This window comes from Anomaloglossus baeobatrachus, chromosome 6 (assembly GCF_048569485.1).
Source record: "Anomaloglossus baeobatrachus isolate aAnoBae1 chromosome 6, aAnoBae1.hap1, whole genome shotgun sequence".
Taxonomy (NCBI): domain Eukaryota; kingdom Metazoa; phylum Chordata; class Amphibia; order Anura; family Aromobatidae; genus Anomaloglossus; species Anomaloglossus baeobatrachus.
Genome location: NC_134358.1, coordinates 71,501,229 through 71,517,044, shown reverse-complemented (window position 1 = coordinate 71,517,044; position 15,816 = coordinate 71,501,229). Strand labels below are relative to the sequence as shown.

At 44.4% G+C, this 15,816-nt stretch overlaps 1 long non-coding RNA gene across 1 annotated transcript in view; it reads left to right on the top strand.

The window, feature by feature from the left end:
• LOC142244039 (uncharacterized) overlaps positions 1–14,980 on the top strand; it is a 115,904-nt gene extending 100,924 nt beyond the window's left edge. The window contains exons 2-3 of the long non-coding RNA XR_012724429.1: positions 14,386–14,457; positions 14,775–14,980. This is a non-coding gene — a long non-coding RNA (uncharacterized LOC142244039). The remainder of the gene's footprint in view (positions 1–14,385; positions 14,458–14,774) is intronic.
• The last annotated feature ends 836 nt before the right edge of the window (positions 14,981–15,816 follow it).

Here is a 15,816-nt window from a genome sequence, read left to right as displayed (position 1 = left end):
AGACCAACGTCTGCCACCTAGTAGACTCAGGGAATCATGAATGGATAAGAAAGTCGGGTTTAACACTGCGCTAAAACCATGAAGCCAAACGATGTGATGAATTCTTTGCTATATTTTCTTTATTTAGGCCAGGTCTACGCGTTTCAAAGGCATGTCCGCCTTCTTCATCAGGACAAAGGAAAAAACAGCATGATACCGGCATGATACTTTTTTCCTTTGTCCTGATGAAGAAGGCGGACATGCCTTTGAAACGCGTAGACCTGGCCTAAATAAAGAAAATATAGCAAAGAATTCATCACATCGTTTGGCTTCATGGTTTTAGCGCAGTGTTAAACCCGACTTTCTTATCCATTCATGATTCCCTGTTGCATCATCGGGGCTGCTGCTTGACCATTTTCTGCATACATAGGAGTTGTGCCTGTCACAACTTCCATAGGTGAGCACCTGTTTTCATTTTCTAAGCCTGCATTGTTTGCCAGATAAGACCCTATGTGCGCTTTTCTCTCCACAGCATTTTGATACCTAGTAGACTCAAGGAGCCCTGCTCCTGACCTCCTCTCTCTCTCTCCTCCACACGACAACTCTTCCTCTCACTTTGTCACTTTCCCCTACCATCCCCCCAAATGGGCGGCCCTATTACCTTCAGGCCCCCAATGGTGTGTCTGGTGGGTATGGTGTAAAGTGTTCCTAGGTTTTTGACTGGCTCTGATTTTAGCAACACCAAAGGACAAGGATCCTTAACCAAGGAGGATTGGATACTGTGCAGAAGGGCAGGTTGCACAATACCCTGTGACGACCTGATAGGCCACAGCAACACTCAGGAGGCGGGAACCAGATGAAAATACTCAAGAGGTGGAACTCGGAAAGAGATGAGCAGATTTTTCCCTGCCAAAGTGGAAGGAAGCGGCAGGACAATGTGGGAGCTACATTATGCCTATTGCAGTGCCTCTAGTGTTAGGTTATGTCTCCGTGATGTTAGCGACATAACCTAGCGTCCCGTGACATAACCTGGCACTGGAGATGCTGACTAACTATGGCTTATTTTTGGAGTAGGGCTTATATTTAAAGCCTACTCCAAAAATCCCTAACAATCAAGCTAGGGCTTATTTTTGGGACGATGGCTTATTTTTGGAAAAAGATTTCAAAATGTTTGCTTATAATTTAATTAATATTACATTTAATTGTAGAAAGTATCTTTATCTCAAGTCCTCTTTGTGTACTTTTTTGGTTGTGCTGCACTCGTGACCACTTGACTTTCCACTTGATGACTTCCATTTTATCCTAAGCAATATAGTTGTTTTGTTGCCTTTGCGGTAGACTGGACCCTCTCTCCGGATTTCATGGGCTTCTATTAGTTATCTGAGATAACTGAGATAAGACTGCACAGTAAATCATGCCAGAGGAGAAAGTGTGGAAGCGGGTCAATATAGTTGTGTGCCATCTCTGCTAAAGAGGAAAACCTGGGGAAAAATAGTAAAGTGTGACCAGAGGAAGAAGTTAGATCTCATTTGTATAACACAACTGCAACTGTATACAGAAGTGCTGGTGCTTTTCCCTTAAAAGCTAGCTCAGGCTTGTGATAACTACAATTTTTCTCTTAGAGATACAACATTTTAGGGAAGCCAACATTATCTGGACTTTACCTCATTACTAGGCATTTAAGTATTTATGATCTGACCTTTGTACAAGTGTGTCAATTGTTACAGCTGCAATTATGTGACACGATGTTCTAGATAGCATGAAATCACCGTCACGTGATAACAATGTGCCGTTGTTTTTGCTGCTGCTTATTAATGATTTTGGAAAAAAGCCATTCACTTCCCACTGCTTCTATTCTTTCTGAGTAAAACAGAAAAAAAGAGCTTCGAACGTCTTTGAGCATTGTATTTCGAAGAGATAAGATCTTATACACTTTAGACTAACGTTGTTCGTATTGGACAATATTGTGAGATATTGACCCCAAATGTTGTAAATGGTCACTATGTGTCGCAGTGGAGAAGATCCCCTGCGAAAAGAACCTGAAATTGTTACTATGGGACCTATAGTTGCACAAGTCTTGGTATTGTATTTAAGGGTCAGGTTCCCTTTAAGAATAGCCAGTGTGGTGGACAGGTCTGGATAATCACATATATCCCGCCCATGAGTGTGTTTGACATGTAACTGACAGGCCACATGGTTCTTTAATGGAGTCTGTTGTTTGGCACATGGCAGATTGTGTGGAGTCTGAAGACGCTGTGTGTGAGGCCTCTGACAGACTGCAGCCAGCAGGGATTGTGCTGGGCTGTTGAAGAGCCCCTGGGAGAGATCCTGTGTGAGGAAGCTGCCAGGCTTCCATGAAGAAACCTCATGGAGAGGTGTGTGGACTCACATTAGTGAATGTGTGGAGAGATTGCTAATCTCTTAGAGGTAGAAGCCACTGCATGGAATACAGCTCAGGGACGTCAGCCTGTGTTGATAAACTGGCAGGAGCCATACTGAGAGAGACTGCCAGGAGACAGAGTGTGTGTGAACAGTAGCCTGTGTGGAGTGGCTGCTCTAATGCACGGAGGTATTGAGGCCTCGTTGGATACCACTGACGAAAGTGGATCCAAACCTGTGTGGGCAAACCGCTGAATTAACGGACTGGAAAACCGTGAGTGTGATGGCCAGTACGCCGTGTGTCCCTTTATTGTTTTGAAGAAAGAGATTTGTGTGTGTTTAAGTTGCGGTGTGGTTTATGCGGCATTAAATAAACCAACTGGACTTTTAAATGGAAAAGTGTTCCTGTGTACCTTAGTTATAGCAGTTATAGCAGCCAAGTGAGTGTCCCACAAGTCATTCAGTGAGCACAGCCTCACAATATCAACAAGTTCATCAGACAATTGAATGTGTATAGGGGCCACCAACAGATGATGTCACGGGGATAAGGATTAGGAATGTTCTATTTTGCCGATCCTTTTGTTTTCCAGAGACATGATAGCGCTAAAGATGTCTGGTAGCTGCTTGTTATGAACATATAACACTCACACAGAAATCGAATATGGGAAAGTGCGGCCTCACCCAACTTGTCTCTGTGCAGAATAGAAGACCCTATCAGCACAACTAGCAGTACCACCTTGGACCTGGCTCCCTGAAAGGCCATCAAAGAGTTTATCCACAGACATTGTTTACAAGGGAGAGGAAGGTTTGCAGGAGCAAACAGAAACCAATGTGAGGTAAACCGAAACAGGTACAAATAAGGTACGAGAATAAGGGGCTGGGAAGAAAAACAGACTAAGAGCAGACACAAAACTGGTGTTTTCTTCAGAGATAAACCTCTATGATGAAGGGCTGGAAATCCCAGGAACATGTCCACATGGAACTATCTACAGCAGACCTGGGCAAGGGGCGGCCCGCGGGCCACATCCGGCCCACCTACTCTCTGTGACCGGCCCGCCCGTCTTCAGCCGGTGCAGTGGAGCCGGGCTGCAGCGTTCCGAGCAGGGAGAGATCCTGCAGGTCTGCACAGTAAGTGCAGGCAGCGGAACGCAGGAGTCTTTCCTCTGTTCCCTGCCGGCACTAATTGTCAGTGACACACGCGCGCGCTCTGACGTTGTCAGTACTGCGCTGCGTGTGTCATTTCAAAAGTTCCCGCCCGGCAGAAGAAGCAGCACAGCAGACGGAATAATTCATTCTGCAGGACCTGCGATGACGTCACGCCCATGTGACTGTGTGGGAGGAGACACAGGAAAGCAAAGATACTGAATCCTGAAGGAGATGTGGACACATGATGACTGGTAATGAGAAAAGAGGGGACATGAGGGGGCTGCAGGGTGAGTGGCATATGTGGGAAGATGGAGTTGCAGGGTGAGCGGCATATGAGGGAAGATGGAGTTGCAGGGTGAGTGGCATATGAGGGAAGATGGAGTTGCAGGGTGAGTGGCATATGTGGGAAGATGGAGTTGCAGGGTGAGTGGCATATGAGGGAAGATGGAGTTGCAGGGTGAGTGGCATATGAGGGAAGATGGAGTTGCAGGGTGAGTGGCATATGTGGGAAGATGGAGTTGCAGGGTGAGTGGCATATGAGGGAAGATGGAGTTGCAGGGTGAGTGACATATGAGGGAAGATGGAGTTGCAGGGTTAGTGGCATATGTGGGAAGATGGAGTTGCAGGGTGAGTGGCATATGAGGGAAGATGGAGTTGCAGGGTGAGTGCATATGAGGGAAGATGGAGTTGTAGGGTGAGTGGCATATGAGGGAAGATGGAGTTGCAGGGTGAGTGCATATGAGGGAAGATGGAGTTGCAGGGTGAGTGGCATATGTGGGAAGATGGAGTTGCAGGGTGAGTGGCATATGAGGGAAGATGGAGTTGCAGGGTGAGTGGCATATGAGGGAAGATGGAGTTGCAGGGTGAGTGGCATATGAGGGAAGATGGAGTTGCAGGGTGAGTGGCATATGTGGGAAGATGGAGTTGCAGGGTGAGTGGCATATGTGGGAAGATGGAGTTGCAGGGTGAGTGGCATATGAGGGAAGATGGAGTTGCAGGGTGAGTGGCATATGAGGGAAGATGGAGTTGCAGGGTCAGTGGCATATGAGGGCTGCAGACTGACAGAAGGATGTGAAGGGGTGCAGAGTGTTTGAGAGGGGTAAGTTGGGGTACAGGCAGGGTGAGATATGTGGGCAGGGTGTGTGACATATCGGGGTGTAGTGTGTGTGATCTGGGGGGTGCAGGTTGTATGGGGAGCAGGGTGTGTGAGATATGGGGGTGCAGGTTGTATGGGGAGCAGGGTGTGTGACATATGGGGGTGTAGTGCGTGTGATATGGGGGTGCAGGCTGTATGGGGAGCAGGGTGTGTGACATATGGGGGTGTAGTATATTACAGGTGTGCTATATGGAGGTGTATATAGTGGTGTAGTATATTGGGGTATAGTGATGTAGTATATTACAGGTGTACTATATGGAGGCGTAGTATATTACAGGTGTACTATATGGAGGCGTAGTATATTACAGGTGTGCTATATGGAGGTGTATATTACAGTTGTGCTCTATGGAGGTGTAGTATATTACAGGTGTGCTATATGGAGGTGTAGTATATTACAGGTGTACTATATAGGGGTGTAGTGATGTAGTATATTACAGGTGTACTATATGGAGGTGTAGCATATTACAGGTGTACTATATGGGGGTGTGCTATATTACAGGTGTAGTATATGGGGTGTAGTGATGTAGTATATTACAGGTGTGTTATATGGAGGCGTAGTATATTACAGGTGTGCTATATGGAGGTGTATATTACAGTTGTGCTCTATGGAGGTGTAGTATATTACAGGTGTGCTATATGGAGGTGTAGTGTATTACAGGTGTACTATATAGGGGTGTAGTGATGTAGTATATTACAGGTGTACTATGGAGGTGTAGTATATTACAGGTGTGCTATATGGAGGTGTAGTATATTACAGGTGTGCTATATGGAGGTGTAGTATATTACAGGTGTGCTATATGGAGGTGTATATAGTGGTGTAGTATATGGGGGTATAGTGATGTAGTATATTACAGGTGTACTATATGGAGGCGTAGTATATTACAGGTGTACTATATGGGGGTGTACTATATTACAGTTGTAGTATATGGGGTGTAGTGATGTAGTATATTACAGGTGTAGTATATAGGGGTGTAGTGATGTAGTATATTACAGGTGTGCTATATAGGGGTGTAGTGATGTAGTATATTACAGGTGTGCTATTGCTATATAGGGGTGTAGTGATGTAGTATATCACAGGTGTGCTATTGCTATATAGGGGTGTAGTGATGTAGTATATTACAGGTGTGCTATATGGAGGTGTAGTATATTACAGGTGTGCTATATGGAGGTGTAGTATATTACAGGTGTACTATATGGGGGTGTAGTATATTACAGGTGTACTATATGGGGGTGTACTATATTACAGGTGTACTATATGGGGTGTAGTGGTGTAGTATATTACAGGTGTAGTATATAGGGGTGTAGTGATGTAGTATATTACAGGTGTGCTATATGGAGGTGTAGTATATCACAGGTGTACTATATGGAGGTGTAGTATATTACAGGTGTACTATATGGAGGTGTAGTATATTACAGGTGTACTATATGGAGGTGTAGTATATTACAGGTGTACTATATGGAGGTGTAGTATATTACAGGTGTACTATATGGGGGTGCACGATATTACAGGTGTAGTATATAGGGGTGTAGTGATGTAGTATATTACAGGTGTGCTATATGGAGGTGTAGTATATTACAGGTGTACTATATGGAGGTGTAGTATATTACAGGTGTACTATATGGAGGTGTAGTATATTACAGGTGTACTATATGGAGGTGTAGTATATTACAGGTGTACTATATGGGGGTGTAGTATATTACAGGTGTACTATATGGAGGTGTAGTATATTACAGGTGTACTATATGGAGGTGTAGTATATTACAGGTGTACTATATGGAGGTGTAGTATATTACAGGTGTACTATATGGAGGTGTAGTATATTACAGGTGTAGTATATAGGGGTGTAGTGATGTAGTATATTACAGGTGTACTATATGGAGGTGTAGTATATTACAGGTGTACTATATGGAGGGGTAGTATATTACAGGTGTACTATATGGAGGTGTAGTATATTACAGGTGTACTATATGGGGGTGCACGATATTACAGGTGTAGTATATGGGGTGTAGTGATGTAGTATATTACAGGTGTATATAGGGGTGTAGTGATGTAGTATATTACAGGTGTACTATATGGAGTTGTAGTATATTACAGGTGTGCTATATGGAGGTGTAGTATATTACAGGTGTAGTATATGGGGGTGTAGTGATGTAGTATATTACAGGTGTAGTATATAGGGGTGTAATGATGTAGTATATCGGAGGTGTATTATATAGTGGTGTAGTATAATACAGGTGTATATGGGGGTGTAGTATATTACAGGTATATGGAGGGGGTGTAGTATAATACAGGTGTATATAGGGGTGTAGTGATGTAGTATATTACAGGTGTACTATATGGAGTTGTAGTATATTACAGGTGTGCTATATGGAGGTGTAGTATATTACAGGTGTAGTATATGGGGGTGTAGTGATGTAGTATATTACAGGTGTAGTATATAGGGGTGTAATGATGTAGTATATCGGAGGTGTATTATATAGTGGTGTAGTATAATACAGGTGTATATGGGGGTGTAGTATATTACAGGTATATGGAGGGGGTGTAGTATATTACAGGTGTATATAGGGGTGTAGTGATGTAGTATATTACAGGTGTAGTATATGGAGGGGGTGTAGTAATGTAGTATATTGGGTAGAACTGAGGTAATTATATTAGTCCGGCCCTCTAAACCAATCCCAATTTCTCATGCGGCCCCATGGGAAAATTAATTGCCCACCCCTGATCTACAGTAAGGGAAGCAGTGAAGGGAGAACATACACAGTGAAGGAAATAAGTATTTGATCCCTTGCTGATTTTGTTAGTTTGCCCACTGACAAAGACATGAACAGTCTATAATTTTAAGGGTAGGTTAATTTTAACAGTGAGAGATAGAATATCCAAAATAAAATCTAGAATATCACATTGTATAAATTTTATAAATTTATATGCATTTTGCAGAGAGAAATAATGAAAAACCCCTGAAGAAGATAAAGCCCAGAAAAGAAAAATAAAGGTAATAGTAAACATCAACATTAGGACTGAGAGGAAAAGGACCATAGCACATCAGGCAGAGGAACCAACCAATCGAATCCCCAAATCGAGCCATGACACGGCTCTTTCATAGAGAAAACAGGCGTGATCTACAGAGCTAGAGCTCCTGTGTATGGAAGAGTTGGGAGCGATAGCTGCCAGCCGAGTGATTGGCCAAATCATCTTTCATCCAACATCTTTTTAAAGTGTATGTATACACACAGTCTAGTTTAAAGGAAATCTATCACCCCGAATGTATTTTAAATGGGCTATACAATGTTGTAGGGGACTTCGCAAATCATAATATCATTGTACATGTCACTGGTACATGGCATGAGAAAATAAGTTATAATTACAGCTGGGTGGACCCAGACTGTTAAAGTCTGGATCCTAGCGGTTTCAAAGGTGCCCGGGTGCCAGACTCAGGCCAGGATAGCGGGTGTTTGATCTGGAAAATAAAAAATATATAGGAAAAGGGCAGAGGGGGGCACATCACAAGTGCAGTTCATCCTGAGCTGCCTGCTGCATGAAGAATGAAGGCTCGGCAGAGGGGGGCACATCGCGCCTCCCCATGTTCATTCTCAACCAGGTTGCATTTTGAACACGCCCCTCCATCACGTGACAAATTACGTCATACCTGAAAGGAGTCTATGCATTCTAGCATCTACCTTTATTTTTAGTGCACGCAGCCCCGGAAGTGAATGTGCGACCTGGAAGCAGCTTGCTGCCATGACACGGATCTTTGATGAGTACACCACACGCGCTCCTATCCCCCCATCCCTTCCATCAACATTTTTAATCTCCAGATTCTGGTTCCCATAGACGTATATGGGTACCGGATTCCGTACTGGAATCAGATTTTTAAAAATGAGCAGAAACCCACTGGTCCCGGTTTTCTGCGAGTCCTCCCAGCTCTAGTTATAATTCATATACAATGAATACGATTTTGGATGGCCTAGAGTTTGGTGCACTGTTAGGCTATGTGCGCACGTGTGCACTCTGCACCGCACACAAAAGGTCCGCTTCAGAGCGTAGCTGAAAATCTCCGTTCTGAAGCACCTGGTGCCTGCAGAATTTGTGCGCTCTGCATGCTGCCTCTCCCTACAGACAGCATGCAAAGCGCACGAAAGAAGTGACATGTCACTTCTCAGAACGTACGCTTCGGGCAGGAGCCGAATCGCTGCGGTCTAATACCCCACGTGCGCACGTCTCATGCACAATCTTCATAGATTGTGCTGGGGACGCAGGACGCATGCAGTTACGCTGCGGTGAAGAACGCAGCGTAACTGCATGCAATACGCACACGTGCGCACATAGCCTTATGTCTCCTTTTTATTATACTGGGTGCCTTCCACCTCTTCTGATTGACAGTCCTAACTTCCTAGAGCGAGCACTGTCTGAATGCTGCCCTCAATTATGCGCATGCATACTGCCTGTGCCTGACTTCGTGCGCTCCCAGTGGACGGTTGTTGCACTAATACGTACTGCAGTATAGAGAGTGTTGTCAGTAGAAGGGAGACAAGGAGGAGAATGTGCAAGGCCTGACCACACACACACACACACACCAGCAGTGTTCAGACAATGTTCACTCTGTCAAGGAAGGGCTCAATATGCATATGAAGAGTCGGCTGACAATCCTTTTTGAAAAGACTTGTTTTGTTCCCTGAAACAACAGAGAGGTGGAGTCTAAAAAAAAGCCCCAGTGGCCATTGTGAAAATTTCAAGATTACTAATGTTATTGTTTTTTATAAAGATTATCATAACAAAAGTAAAAATAAAAAACAAAATATGTAAATACATGTAATACAAAAATCATTTTTGGACAAAACAATCCCTTTAAGTTGATAAAGGAAATAAGATATTCATATGGCACACATATGGAATCTCAACATGTAGTAAGACTCCAGGCAGTAATGCAAATGAGTGAATTAAAGGGAACCTGTCACCAGAATTTTCCCTTATAAACTACAGCCAATATATATATAATAGCCTAGGCCGCATATGGTGTAAAAAGTCCTTTATTATACTCATCTAGGTGGCGGTCGGGCCCAATGGCTGTTGCTGCCCTCAGTTCCGGCACCTCCTCTCTTCCATCCATCGACGACCTCCTTCTCAGCTGCTGGTGGATGACGCATCCTACGTCATCCACACAGAGACCTCAATGGCACTCCTGCGCAAGCGCAGTTCGGCTTGTCCTGTTGAGGGCATATCAATGTATTGTAGTACGCATGCGTCTTTGACCTTTCCTTGCTTCTGCACATTACAGAACTTTGCTCTGCCCTCAGCATGACAGATTAATGTACACATGTGCAGGCTTGCCATCCAGGCCGCTGTGTGGATGACGAAGGATGTGTCACCCACATGGAGCTTGGAAGTACGGTGATACACGGAAGAGGGGAGGCAACAGACCCAATTCCATGTCTATAATTTAAAAAAACATCATGAGGCCTCCCTAATTTTAATACCCAGCCAAGGTAAAGCAGATAGCTGGGGGCTGGTATTCTCAGGCTGGGGAGGTCCATGGTTATTGGACCCTCCCCATTAGATGCACCATTTCCGGCGCTTTACCCGGCTCATTCCCATTGCCCTGGTGCGGTAGCAAATAGAGTAATATTAGGGGTTAAAGACAGCTATTTGTTAAAAAAAATCACAGCTGTCATCAAGCCTGAGGTTACTAATGGGGAAGAGTCTAAGAAACCCCCATTACTAACCTTGTAAGTCAAAACAAATAATCATAAAACACAGACAAAAACTCTTTTTTTATTTAAAAAAAACCAAAAAAAACCCTCACCCTCTTTCTTCAATTTATAAATCCCATAACACCTCTATAGGTCCGACAAAATCCTCACGACGTCCCACGACGGTCCCGGCACTGCTACATCTGAGGTTGTAGTGTGTGGTTACAATAAAAAATGTGACCGATCACTGCGGCATCAGGGACACACTGATGGAGCCGCAGTTGAGAGTGGTGACGTCAATAAGTTGTAATGTGACTGCGTACTGCGACCTCAGATATAGCAGAGGTGGGATCATCGTGTGACGTCATTTTGGGGGTTAATAAATTGGAGAAAGAGGGTGTTTGTTTGCTTTTTTTTAAATAAATTATTTTTCTGTGTTTTGTGTTTATTTCTTTTGACTTGCAGGGTTAGTAATGGGGGGGTCTCATAAACCCTTCCCCACTACAAATCTAGTGCTTTGTGGCAGGTGTGATTTTTTTTTTTTACAAATAACAGCTGTCATTAACACTTTACATTACTCCGATTGCCACCGCACAAGGGAAATCGGGAAGAGCCAGGTAAAGCACTGGAATTGGTGCGTCTAATGGATGCGGCAGTTCTGGGATGGCTGCAGGCTGCTATTTTTAGGCTGAGGAAGACCAAATAAGAATAGGCCTCCCCAGCCTGAGAATACCAGCCCCAACTGTCTGCTTTACCTTGGCTAGGTATCAAAATTGTGGGACCTCACAACATTTTTTTTTAAATTATTTTTTTAAATAATTGAAAAAATATGCATGGGATCCCTCGTATTTTGATACACAGTAAAGATAACGCAGACAGCTGGGAGCCGCAGCCTGTAGTTATCTGCTTTATCTGCATTGGTTATCAAAATATGCCATTTTTTCCAATTATTTATTTTTTCACTCCATTTTGAGTACCCAGACAGCTGGTGTGAGGGAAACCAATCACAGACAACCAGTCACAGTCACTGTTACAGAGGATGGGCGGGGAAGCAGTGCAGATTCATGAACTTTAATGATCGGACCAGGAAGCAGTGTGTGATAACTGTAACACCCCGGGGTCCAGGAGTTTTCACCCGACACATCGCCAGGCTGGGGGTACAGATCCTTTGCGTCATTATGGGCTGGCTTGGCCCAGTTTCGTGAACCCGAGAAGTACAGGAGGGAGGGAAGGCGGTGGATGGGAGGCAGGATGGAGGATGGGGGTGGTAGTTAGGAAAGTCTTTTATGATCATGACGCCTCCTGTGGTATGCGGCCAGGGATGGGCCGCCGCTGCGGGTGCTGCTCTCCGGGGCCGATGGTAAAGACCGCAGATTGGATGGTATCACTCCCCACAGGTGGAGCGGAGTTAACCCAGGGAGGATGATGGAGGATGGACGGGGGTGGTGGTAGTAGTTTCTGTTGGCGCCGCAGCACTGGGCTACGGCGACGGCAAATGAGAGGCAGAGGCAGGAGCTGTAGTTCCAGGTCTTTAACGCACAGGTAGTTCAGGCGCTGCCCCAAAGTACCGATCTCTGTCACGATGGGCTCCAGCCGATCCCGAATAGTCAGCGGTCACTGCCGGTGCCCGTGAAAGTCTTTCTAGTGAAGTGTCCCTTGGTTGCTATCCGGAACCTGGGCTGAGCTTCCTGCTCCAAGCCACGGGTCCGTTGTCCGTGTTAGATGTTATCCCAAGCTGTGCCCTGGATGGTCTGCTGAAGTGAGATGATTGCTCCTACTTCTACCCCAAGTGGTGCCCTTCCCCAGTGGTTTTTCTAGCGACTGGGCAAGTCCCAAGCATCATGATGGCTAACCACCCCGTCTGCCCTAGTCCAACCCCTTGTGGGAAAGCACCTTGTTGTATGTGTGAGTTTTGTGAAGGCACCAGCAGTTAACCCCCTTCCTAACCCAGGATGGATATTACCCCTGAAAAGTGGTGTAATACCCTGTGGCACCTGAAGCCAAGGGGCACCACACAACCGCGGGGAAACCCAGTAAATATAATTCTCCTGTTTTAATCCATGTAATATTCTGACAACATTATTTCCAGAAACCAACTGTGAGTAAGAAATGCATCCAGACACCTTCATCATGCTGTTCCCATTCACTCTGAACACTTTTCCATCCATTGCAGCATTTTTACAGCCCTCCAATACCTACATCCAAGGTCCTCTAGAAAATTATTCAAGTTTCCAATTGACTTGCATTAGATTCGTTATTTGGTATGAATACACGAATAATATAAATTATTCAACACGAAAATTCCGAACTGGAATATTTGACTAGTCTCCCATCTCTATGTTTGCACAAAGGAGGTGTCACAAACCACCGGGGGGGTCACTCAGAAATCCCCCGCGCTGGCTACCAGTACGTCACAATCGGGGGGTAACAAGTGGGGGTCACCCCTCCTTTATACCTCCCGACCGACAGACAGAGCACGTGACGCGCTCTCTAGCGCCCCTCTTATAGTCAGGCCAATTATGGAATTGCCCGACAATAAGCAAGGAGGCCGCTATACTACTTATGCCGATTATTGAAGGGTCCCCGGTGAGAGTAAGGTATATATTCCCCCGACCTCCGCGGGCGGAATATATAAAATCTCCCCGAATCTCACTGGCCTCCCCACAATAATCCTTGGCACAATTCGCTGCCACCAACCGATTTACGGTAACTATTAGCCGAACACACAGACGTGGGATTCAAGATCGAGATAACAGAACAGCCCAAGATTAATTATATAATTTAATCAGCCTAAAGCACACTAGAAACTACAATATATACAATAGGGAATCTACAGAATATACATATGTCAGAGTACAGTTACAGATAAAGCATGGTTTACAAACAGGTATGCAATTCAATCAGTTACCTTGTGCGTCTGGCCACAGGGGGGCGCTGTAGACCAGGTTTCTAGGAACTCCCACAGATGTTTCCTGCACGTGACCCCCAGCGAAAGAACCTTGGAAAATGGCCGAAGTAGGGTTATCAACCTGGGCAAATCCAGGTCCCCTCCTACCTTCGTGACCTCAGAGGGAGCACTGCTCCACCCCTGGCTTGAGTTATGGACAATATCCCAACATGGAATATGGGCCATAACTTTGCCTGGGAGCGTCGTAGACGGACGCCAATGCTCTCATTGTGACAGTTATGAATTTAGCTACAGAACGAGGGGACTCATGACTTGTCTATTAGTTCCCCATTGGCTGATATCACGCCCGGGGTATTTCCCAAGCTCCCGCTCCCATAAAAAAGGTGTGCCAGCATCGTCCGCATGCGAAAACACCATTTTTATGGTTGCCGTATTTATCGGAAATACGGCTTGCGAGATATGAACCATTTTTTACTGGAGTCGTTCTGTCTAGCTAGTTCCATAGCCTTGCTAATGAGATACAACTCTTGTTACAGGGTGACGGCAGGGAGTCATCCTGTGTCCATTGTTCCCACACCACCTCATCTCCATATCACAGGAGATGGCCATGGGATTTGTTGCTAAACCAGTTGTGTGAAGGAAAGGGGGGGTGACACCAGGAGAGGGCTTCCTGACATACTTGAATATCATGATTTATCGTCATATCTCCGGATTTACCTCACAGGAGGCTTTTTACTTTAAGGGCAAAGTCAGCTGCGGATATATCATTGGTGCAGCCTGTGCAGACGCACAGGGGCCCAAGAGGTTGGGGGGCCCATTTCTACCTCCAAAGTAGGAGGTATTGTGCATTTTGATGAGCTCTTGAGCTGCAAAGGGCCCATATATTGTTCTTGTACAGGAGCCCTTTTCTGTCTGGGTCCGCCAGTGGGCACAGTAATGGGCACTATTATGTGGTGCACTAAGCGGAGACATGTTTTTGTTGTACCACACAGCAGGTGTAGTAGTAACACAGCAGCGGCTCAATATTGGAGTGACAGTAGGATGAGGCGTTTGTGCAGATTGGGAATAGATAGGGGACGGTGATGGAGAATGCAAGAAGTCAAATGTGTCCTTGCTTTAATATCTACAGATGGATCATGTCTGGAAGAAATCATCATGTCGCTCTGGGCAAGATGCAAAAGACAGAAGAAGTGAATGTACTGTAATCTTTTCCTTGTTGTGTAGGCCTTTTATCTACCATGATATGCTTACAGTATGGTGGTAATGTTACTTAGGTTGAAAAAAGACCTAGGACCATCTAGTTCAACCTTCCTCCACCAATTCTACATTTTGGCCCTAAGTCACTGTTGAGGGTAAGAACTGAGTAAACTGAAATACTTAATTCAGCCACTTCATAGACTCAAATATATACAGTAGTTTAGTTGATGTAGTCTAACACATATTTATGAATCTTTTGTTTCCTACTAACACATATATATATAAATATATTCAGTGATTTTCCTTAATATAAAATGCTAGCACATGTAATTCAAAGATGGCACCTGCATTGTGGACAACGCCTAAGGTGATAAGGAGATTGAAAACACTCAAAGTTTGGAACAACCGATCCAGTAGAGACTATGCAAGTTGTTACACGCACGAGTCCGACCTGAGATATTTGATTGGACTGTATATTTTGTCTACACCCTTTTCTTATCTAGAACTATAAAGTTTTCTGAACAATAAACTGAGACAGAATCTCTGGCGTCTGTCATGGAGAAGGTTCATAACTGACTCGTAGTCCATTATTTCAGTCTTTCTCATGTGCACACATGATATTATAATTTGAAACAGTAGTCAGATCCCGGGAGACCGCTTGAGTCTCAATCCTCAACAGTAATATCAGTGTTGGTCTTTGTATGGCAGTGATATCAGTGTTGGTCTATGTATAGAGATTTATTTTCCACAACAGGTTGGTCATCTTCTGAGGATCTTCTATACCCAAAATTAGGGTGTGCCACTTTAGTTGAAAATTCAGGGTTACCTAGTTAGGGGTACACTCACATGTTCACCCCCTCCCCCTGAGCTGAACCCCTTCCTACTCCTCTTTGAACAGCAGATTCCTCCTGTTTCTTGTTATATCCCATCTTACATCCATTCTTGAATAGGTTATGTAACAACACTCTTATATAATAAAATAAGCCTTTTAATCCATCATTGTTATAATCTTCCTAAAACAATACACACTATTAAAGATTATGTCTGCAGCCAACTACAGGATTATGTAACAAGAACATGAAAACATCTCCGTAGGTTTTAGCAGACATATTATAAACTGCTCGGGTACATTGTTCTGACCCACAAATGACAAAATTATTAAATATATTTCTGTATACCCATAGATGTGTCTACAACTCAGCACTTACCAGGTTCAATATTTATTACAGTTTTTGTATGGAATATTTGGCTGATCTAATTGATCCAATTTATACAAATGCTCGTGTGTGATATTGACTTATTGTACCCATATATATTAGGGAAAGCCTAGTCAAACCCAACAATTTGTGCTATTTAATGTCCT